The sequence below is a fragment of the Ailuropoda melanoleuca genome, chromosome 6 (assembly GCF_002007445.2).
Source record: "Ailuropoda melanoleuca isolate Jingjing chromosome 6, ASM200744v2, whole genome shotgun sequence".
Taxonomy (NCBI): domain Eukaryota; kingdom Metazoa; phylum Chordata; class Mammalia; order Carnivora; family Ursidae; genus Ailuropoda; species Ailuropoda melanoleuca.
The window spans coordinates 2,558,721-2,568,844 of NC_048223.1; the positions used below are offsets into that span (position 1 = coordinate 2,558,721).

Sequence of the window (10,124 nt, forward strand, 5' to 3'; positions counted from 1 at the left end):
ATTCATATTAGAACACTGGATTGCTTCGTAAACAGAAAATGTCTCAGTTGTCACTTTAGAGGACAAATGTGGTATCAAATTAAGTTTTTCATATTTATTTTCTTATAAGACCCAAACTTACATTTCGGAGACTTTTATTCAAAATCACTACTGCTGAATTGCAAAATGTTGTCTTTGTCCTTAAGACCATGACAGAGAACTTTATCTGCATTCAAATTGCCTACTGGTTTGTGGTATTTCAATAATAAAACAGCAGGATTGAAGGCTCATGATGAGAAATCTGACTAATTACCTGTTAGATGATAGATGGTTGTAACTAGGCAGTGCCAGTCACTGAAAACAAAACACTTCGAGATATCAATCAGCTTCCTGACAAATCCAATTTCCCTCACATTCAGCGGACAATAAATGAGAATTTTACCTCTACATCCACAGAGCGTAGAGTTTTAACTTTAAAATATGCATAATGATATTTTAATAAAGTACAGGTTTTTAATAAGTTAGTATTTAAATACCCGACATATTCATATTTCAATCTCACAGCTTTTAAATAGATAGGTAGTGGAAATAATTAACATTGTAAATCTGCATTGTATTCCATTGAGGAGGGCAAGGTGTACTTAATAGTAGTTTTCCTATTTTCTTTCTGCATTTACATTTAACTCAAATTATTCACAACAACTCTAATGGCTATGTTCAGTCTCTTCATTTTTTTTTTAATTTTGTGGTAAATGAGTTGGATGTACATTCTACATGAGATTCAAAAAGCAGAATGCCCAATTAACACTGCCACATACCAGCATGTGGGCAAAGTTAAAGCAAAGAGGGATTGAAGCATGGAAATTGAATGTAGGCCCAGAGAAACACCTCTTTCTCCTTTATAAGGAGTGATTACATAGTCAATATTTGAAATTTATGATTAACCCTAATAAATTATAACCTTCAATATCAATTTTGTGATAAAAACAAGAAAATTAAAGGTGGCAGAGAAATGGAGAAAGGAAGAGAGATTATTTGCTTCCTATTTATTGGAGAAAATTGAATTCATAGGCAAAGATCAAAAAGTTTAATAATATATAGTCAGAAACCAGGCACTTTCAAATGTTGTTAGTGGGAAGGGAGTTGATACAGCTTCACTGAAGAACTACTTGACAATAACTATCAAGATTTAAATGCTTAGACACAGTAATCCACTTTAAGGATGTCTCCAATAATCATCCTTACAGATCTCTGAATGTTCACTGTAATACCATCTTTGACTTTTTAAAACATTTTTAACTAGAAATAACTTAAGGTCCCTCCCCAGGAGACAGGTTCAGTAAACTATTTACACCCAAACAATAGAACACTATGTAACCATAGTCTTTTAAAAGGATGAAGTAGATCTCTATGTGCTATTCTGGACAACATTCAAGACACATTTTAAGTGAAAATTAGCCAGAAACACCTGAGCTTTTTAAAAGAATTTAAATTAAAGGGTATAAATACAAATATGTTTGATTATTCATAGAAAATTTAAGAAGGGGGGGTGTCTGGGTGGGTCGGACGGGTAAGCGTCTGCTTTCGGCTCAGGTCATGATACTGAGGTCTTAGGATCGAGCCCTGCACGCGGCTCCCTGCTCCACGGAGAGCCTGCTTCTTCCTCTCCCTCTGACTGCCACTTCCCCTGCTTGTGCTTTCTCGATCTCTGTCAAATAAATGCATGAAAGAAAGAAAGAAAGAAAGAAAGAAAGAAAGAAAGAAAGAAAGAAAAATTATGAAGGGATACATAAAATGCTAGCTATGGCTGCCTTTGGGAAAGGAGTTTAAAGACCTGAAAGGGACTGCTTACTTTCCATTGCATACTCTTAAATTTTCTGAAATTTTATCATGCTCTTCTATATCCTTTCCAATAATAAATTGAACGGGTCTGTTTGACCGCAAAGTCCATTCCTCTGCAGCTGCTTCACAGTCAAAAACTTGAGGACTGGTGATTAAATTTTTTAGAGCAGCCTAAATTCTGCATGTTCCTGACATAAACCTGAGAACAGAAACAAAAGACATGGCCTGAGTTGATACTAATGAGCTGAACTTGAACATGACCATCCCCTGAGGCTGACTGCTTGGCTGTGACCTAGTCTGTGACTAAGAACTGTGATTGAGTGTTTGAGGACTGCAGTATCTAATCCCAGCCACCTGGGAGAATGAAAGGTCACTCTGGCAGTGAAGCACTTCAAGCTTACACTTTGTCTACCCAGCCAGGCAAAGAAGGGGATTTACAAGGACTATAGAACTTAGAAAAGTCTGAAAAGTTGGAAACTCCTCCCCAACTCATCCTATTCCAGAATACTATGAAAATATTGGAGTGCGATACCTGCTATTTCAGGGCAATAAAACACATGTTGGTACAAACATACATAGTTGCAGACACATTCACATACACACACACACACCATGCTTTGCCCTCTCATGCACTCTTTGCAGGATGGGAATTAGATATCCACAAAAGTCAAAGAAAACCTAGAAACAACAAAATATATCATCAGAGTTAACCTTATCAGAGTTAACCTTATCAGTAGAAGGGATAAGTCTTCAAACAAGGCATGATTAAGGAGCATTTACATATTTGACTGGAAAGCTCTACCACAGAAGGCATTACCACATTAAATACAAAATCAGGAGTCTAAGGTATAAAAAAAATGATGAAAAACTGGGGTAGAGGTGTGACTTCTATAATGACAGGCCACTTTGGAATAAGGCACAGAAAGCAGACATAGCCTTCAAAAGAAAAGAGGAGATTTAAAGCAAAATCTTTACTTGTTTTTGTTTCTTAGAGAGGGGGAGAGGAGGGAAAAGGAGAGAGAATCTTAAGCAGGCTCCATGCCCAGTGCAGAGCCTTACATGAGGCTCAATCTCACAACCCTGAGATCATGACCCAAGCCGAAATCAATAGCGGGATGTTCAGAATAGAGAACCCAGAAATGGACCCTCGGCTCTTTGGGCAACTAATCTTTGACAAAGCAGGAAAAAACATCCAGTGGGAAAAAAGACAGTCTCTTCAATAAATGGTGCTGGGAAAATTGGACAGCTACATGCAAAAGAATGAAACTTGACCACTCTCTCACACCATACACAAAAATAAACTCCAAATGGATGAAAGACCTCAATGTGAGACAGGAATCCATCAAAATTCTAGAGGAGAACANTAGAGGAGAACATAGGCTGCAACCTCTTTGACATCGGCCACAGCAACTTTTTTCATGACACATCTCCAAAGGCAAGAGAAACAAAAGAAAAAATGAACTTGTGGGACTTCATCAAGATAAAAAGCTTCTGCACAGCCAAGGAAACAGTCAAAAAAACTAAGAGGCAGCCCATGGAATGGGAGAAGATATTTGCAAATGACACTACAGATAAAAGACCGGAATCCAAGATCTACAAAGAACTTCTCAAACTCAATACACGAGAAACAAATAATCAAATCAAACAATGGGCAGAAGATACGAACAGACACTTTTCCAATGAAGACATACAAATGGCTAACAGACACATGAAAAAATGTTCAAAATCATTAGCCATCAGGGAAATTCAAATCAAAACCACATTGAGATACCACCTTACACCAGTTAGAATGGCAAAAATTGACAAGGCAGGAAACAACAAAAGTTGGAGAGGATGTGGAGAAAGGGGATCCCTCTTACACTGTTGGTGGGAATGCAAGTTGGTACAGCCACTTTGGAAAACAGTGTGGAGGTCCCTTAAAAAGTTAAAAATTGAGCTACCCTATGATCCAGCCATTGGGTATTTACCCCAAAGATACAGATGTAGTGAAGAAAAGGGCCATATGCACCCCAATGTTCATAGCAGCATTGTCCACAATAGCTAAATTGTGGAAAGAGCCGAGATGCCCTTCAACAGATGACTGGATTAAGAAGATGTGGTCCATATATACAATGGAATATTACTCAGCCATCAGAAAGAACAATTACCCAACATTTGCAGCAACATGGACGGGACTGGAGGAAATTATGCTAAGTGAAATAAGTCAAGCAGAGAAAGACAATTATCATATGGTTTCACTCATTTATGAAACGTAAGAAATAGCAGGAAGATCGGTAGGAAAAGGAAGCAAGAATGAAGGGGGGGTAAACAGAAGGGGGAATGAACCATGAGAGACTATGGACTCTGAGAGACAAACTGAGGGCTTCAGAGGGGAATGGGGTGGTGGACTAGGATAGGCCAGTGATGGGTATTAAGGAGGGCACATATTGCATGGTGCACTGGGTGTTACACGCAAATAATGAATCACGGAACACTACATCAAAAACTAAGGATATACTGTATGGCAAGTAACATAACATAATAAAAAATTATTATAAAAAAATAGTCAGATGATTAACCGACTGAGCCACCCAGGTGTCCCAAAATCTTTACTTGTTTCTAAATTTAACCCAGGCTCACCCAGTTCTAACCAGAAAATTTGTAGGTACAGAAAGGCTACAGATACTTGTATAAGTAATAGAAAAAGAATAATTCCTTTATCTTCTAACATCTTTTCAATTAAATATATATATTTATTATATATACTTCAAAATATAAAGATTAACTATGAAGACCACAAAGCATTTCAAAAATTATATTAAATAAGAAAATAAGAATAATTACGAGGATGTAGTGCAACTGGTACTCTCCACATAAAGATTAAATAATAGGAAAATAATGCAGATGGGGGAAGCCTGGGTAGCTCAGTTGGTTAAGCCTCTGACTCTCGATTTCAGCTCAAGGTGATGATTTCAGGGTCCTGAGATGGAGTCCACATGGGGCTCTATGCTGGGTGTGCAGCCTGCTTAAGATTCTCTCTCTCTCCTTTCCTTCTGCTCCTCCCCTTAAAAAAAAATGCAGTTTGGAATTACCAACATATAAAAAAATACAAAGCTCAAAGAGAAAATTTTAGCATGTCATTTCAAAAATCATAAGCTTTCTGTTTGGCTTTTGGCTCAGAGGAGAAAAAGGCGCAACTGTCTTAGGTCATCCTGAATCCAGGTTCGTCTGACACCAGCCACCTCCACCATGCCACTTAAGTTGGACCCTAACAAGATCAAATGTGTATACTTCAGGTAACTGGTGGGGATGTGGGTGCCATGTCTGTCCTGACCCTGAGGATCGGCCCCCGAGTCTGTCTCCAAAAAAGGTTGGTGATGACATCGCCAAGGCAACTGATGATTGGAAGGATCTGAGGATTACAGTGAAACTGACCATTCAGGACAGACAGGCCCAGACTGAAGCGGTACATTTCTCTCTCTGCCCTGGTTATCAAAGCCCTCAAGGAACGAGACAGAAAGAAGCAGAAAAACATTAAGCCCAGTAGAAATATCACTTTTGATGAGATTGCCAACATTGCTAGACAGATGGGGCACCAATCTTTAGCCAGAGAATTATCTGGAACCCTTAAAGAGATCCTGGGGCCTGCCCAATCTGTGGGCTGCAGTGTTGATGGCCAACACCCTCATGACATCATAGATGATATCAATAATGGTGCAGTGGAATGCCCAGCTAGCTAAGAACTACAAGAGAAAATATTTTTTTCTTTTTTGTAAAGATTTATTTATTTATTTATTTATTTATTTATTTATTTATTTATATGCAACTGTGCATGAGAGGGAGGGAGAGCAGAGGGAGGAGGAGAGTAGCATACTCCCACTGAGTGTGGAGCCCGACAGGGACCGGATCTTACAACCCTGAGACTGTGACCTGAGCCAAAATCAAGAGTTGGAGGCTTAACCAACTGAGCCACTCAGACACCCCACAAAGGAAAATATTTCAATAAAGAATCATTTGACAACCAAAAAATAATAATAATAAAAAAAAATCAAAGAAAAGAAAAATACAAATAAAATACAAAAGGAAGCCAAAAAGGAGTAAAAATGTAATGCATTTTTATTCAAGGTTTTATTCAAGGTTTCCAAATATAAAATGCAAATTAACAAAACAAGCTTGTTCGAGAAATTCATTATTTTTTATTAGCAAATTACATATACGTGTATTATATAAGGTGCATTCATAAGTATTAATCCAAAAAAATTTAAACTATAAAAATATTCTAATATAATAAAAGTATTTTGAGTCTTTAATAAAGTTATCAAAGTTTAACAATCATGCCCCTTCTCTCTCATTATTTGCAATTCATGTAATTTTTCAAAGGACATAGTTACCAGAATACACATTTTCCACCAAAAATGTCAAACAAATCTTGAAATTAGGTCCCAAGATTAGTCTACAATAGACAACAGAGACCTTCATAGAACTGGAATCTGGCAAGCATCTTCCTACTTTGTAACAAGGCAATGAGATAAATTGACCAAAAATCATTCAAGGGTGAGCAAAATCAACATTTGAAAAGATGGATGAAGTTGAAGGACTAGAAAAAATAAGTTTCAAAATTACCTTTTATTTTTAATAATAGATATAAAAATAAATTTATTTTAGACACAAATATTGGCTCTCTCCCTAAGCGGCAACAAATATTCAATGACTCTTGAAAAGTTTTTGAGAAATGTTAATGAAGGATCTTAGTACTAGTACTCAGGAACAAAAGGACAGACTCATGGTGGACAGTGGAGAAAGAAAGGGTACAAAGAAGTCAAGATATTGGGAAAAAGTAAGGACAATTTAAAACAAAAGGGGTTATAATCCTGTTTAGTGGTAGACTGGTACTTAAACAATACTGATGTAAAGAGCACAAGAAATTATGGATGCAATGGTATGAAATCTGGAATTTTCTTCAAAATAATACAGGAATAGGGAGCAGATGAGGGTATGGAAGAAACATGTGGCCATTAGTTGATAAGTGCTGAAACTGGACAATGGCTACATGGAAGTTTTATGATAATATTTGTCTAGTTTATATATATATTTAAAATGCACCATGATAGTTTTTGTAAAAAGAACAAATTTAAAAATAAGTGAGGGACACCTGGGTGGCTCAGTCTAAAGAGCAAGTTGTGAGTTTGAGCTCCATGTTGTGGAGCCTACTTAAAAAAGAAAAAAAGAAGAAAAAAGGAGAAGAAAGAATAAGTGAAAAATGAGGTGGGGGGACAAAAGAGTCACTTGGGTATGAAATATTGGGTATGAAAAGGGGTAGCATTAATATTGGGTATGAAAAGGGGTAGCATTAATATTGGGTATGAAAAGGGGTAGCATTAATAATTATAACTGCTACAGGCCTAAGCTAGTGCTGTCCTGGGCAGTCCAGGATATATGATCACTCTACTTTTAACCAGCAGGTTTCAAATATCAGACTAATGTGATTTAAAATTTGCTACAAAAACAAAAAAGAGAGAACAACTTGTAACTGCTAACATTTGGGATCATTAGCAACCGCTTTTTTTTTAAGTTTCTGTCCCAAAGCAATGCCTAACCACTGATCCTTCTGGACCAGAAGCTGCAAACTGGTGGCCTGGGGTTGGATCCAGCCTGCAGATGTGTTTGCTTTGGCCTGCAATATATTGGGTTACAGATCGCTTTTCTTAAAACTTTGAGTTCATTGCCAATATTTCCAAGCTGAAAGATGTCATGTTAAAATCCAGATTTCTATCTTCTCTTGAAAAACTTGAGGAGTGTTAAGACAAGGCAGACATTCTCATGTGGCAACAAGTCCACCCCAGTCCTCACTTTTCCCTAGTGATTTCTAATTCTGAGCTGCTTTTTGCTTGGTTTCTTCTTCGGCTCCTACAGATACTTGACTTTTCAACTTTTGGGCTATATCAAGCTCCCTTCATTGGAACAATGAAAGTGAGGTTGCCTGCAAAATCTGTCATTTTATAAGCGACTGAAAATAGAAATCAACAAACCCAGACAATTAATCTGAAAATCCCTGAAGATTTGTAGACTTTTTTTTCTTTTAAGTAGGTTCCACACCCAGCACAGAGCCCAATGCAGGGCCTGAACTCAAGACCCTGAGATCAAGACCTGAGCTGAAATCAAGAGGCAGATCATGTTTAACTAACTGAGCCACCCAGGTCCCCCAAGATTTGTGGACTTTTAAATAAGCCCAACAGAAGCAGCTCATTCTATTTAGAAAATTCCTCTTTAACTTTTCTTCTTTCAGATCATTTCCTATTTCCCGAAGTAATTTAGCCAGAACTATGTGAGTAGGACTCCCAGAAATTCTCTTACTAAAAAAGACAACAGCCAATCGACAGCCCACTGGCGAAATGCACAGTTACAGGCCCTAGCCCAATGACTGTTGCCCACCCTATTCTTTCAACAAGCCCGGAACATCACAGGGTATGTGATTATTAGTAAATCTTCATTAATTACAAGCCTCATAAGCAGCTGTGCAATGTGGGAGGTTGGGAAGAAACAGCTCCTGTCTTCATAAGAGAGAGTTGGAACTAAAAGGGGTTTCTAGCTACAAAGCATTCCAAAACAGGATGAGTTGTTTTGAGAGTAGAGAGAATAGCATCAGAAAGCAAGAATGTTCACGCTAGGGGCGCCTGGGTGGCACAGCGGTTAAGCGTCTGCCTTCAGCTCAGGGCGTGATCCCAGCGTTATGGGATCGAGCCCCACGTCGGGCTCCTCCGCTATGAGCCTGCTTCTTCCTCTCCCACTCCCCCTGCTTGTGTTCCCTCTCTCGCTGGCTGTCTCTATCTCTGTCAAATAAATAAATAAAATCTTTAAAAAAAAAAAAAAAGAATGTTCACCCTAAAGACTGGTACCCGAACAACTAAAAAAGCTTCCACTCTTTATCACAAAGAATAATGGAGAGCTATAGTTGGTTTCATAATCAACTTATACAAACTTACATGTTTTGGAAAAAATACTACTGGTAAAATTATCCATGGCCCGCACTGGTATCTCTTGTGAAATAGAAACCTGTGTTTGCCCGCTTAGTTTTGGCCCTAAATCAAGGAAGAGAGTTATCAGATAACAGTTTGGGGGATTTTATTTCTTCCTGGTTTCCATTATGATGTACCCACTGCAGCCAGGTTTATGTCAACTCTTGTCCTACATGGTTTGGCCTCTCCTACTATCTATGGATTTTCACTGAACATTTCATCTGTATCAGTGCTTTAGGGTAGTGATGACTGATATTCTTGGTACTAAAACAAAAGAGTTAAGACCTATTTAGAGAACCATCTTAAACCCTTTGTGGTCATTCATATAATTAAAAATTATGCAATGATTAGGAGAAAAGAGCTAGAGCTATAAAGAAGAGTAGGAATCCCTAGCACATATAGCTCCATTTAAAAAGTTGCCAAATACATAAGATTAACATTTTGTTCATTCTATATCCCCATTATCTCTAGTTCTTCTCCTCCTATTGTCGCCTTCAAAACCACTCTAAAAAGATCTTTATCTCTACCATCACAAACCCCCTGAGTGTTCATGTCAAATCACTAATACCCTCTGATACTGAATTAAATGGTCACTTCTCTGTCCCCATCTGACTTGACCTGCCATTATATTTGACACAACTTATCATTCCTTCCTTCTTGAAACACTTTCTTCACATGGCTTCCGGGACACCACCTCTCCTGGTGTCCTCTCTCACTCACTGCTTCTCTGTCTCCTTTGCTAGTTCCTCCATATCTCTACATCTTCTAAATTTTGGAGAGGCTGACTTGAGCCTCATACCTCTTCTCTTCTTTCTTTATCTTCATTTTTTGGTGGTCTCACTCAGTCTCAAGGCTTTAAATACCATCACTATGCTGTTGACTCCAATCCAGCTGCCTGCTCAGCCACTCCACACAAATGTCTACTTTTTTTTTAAGATTTTTATTTATTTGAGAGAGAGAGAATGAGAGAGAGCACAAGCGGAGTGAGGGGCGGAAGGAGAAGCAGGCTCTCCGCTGAGCAGGGAGCCCGATGCGGGGCTCCATCCCAGGACTCTGGGATCATAACATAAACTGAAGGCTGACACTTAATTGACTGGGCCACCCAGGCATCCCTACACAAATGTCTAAGGGCATATTTAACCTAAAATTCCTAAAACTAAGTTCTTAATTTCTGCCCCCTCAACACACACACACCCTAGAAAACTTCCCCTTCCACAATCTTCTTTATCACAGTTAATGAAACATTCATCTTTCCAATTATTCAAAGTCAAACTTGTTGTCAACCTTGACTTTTCTCTTTCTCACACA

At 38.2% G+C, this 10,124-nt stretch overlaps 1 pseudogene; it reads left to right on the top strand.

The window, feature by feature from the left end:
- The first annotated feature begins 5,049 nt into the window (after positions 1 to 5,049).
- LOC100469332 lies at positions 5,050 to 5,540 on the top strand (annotated as a pseudogene).
- The last annotated feature ends 4,584 nt before the right edge of the window (positions 5,541 to 10,124 follow it).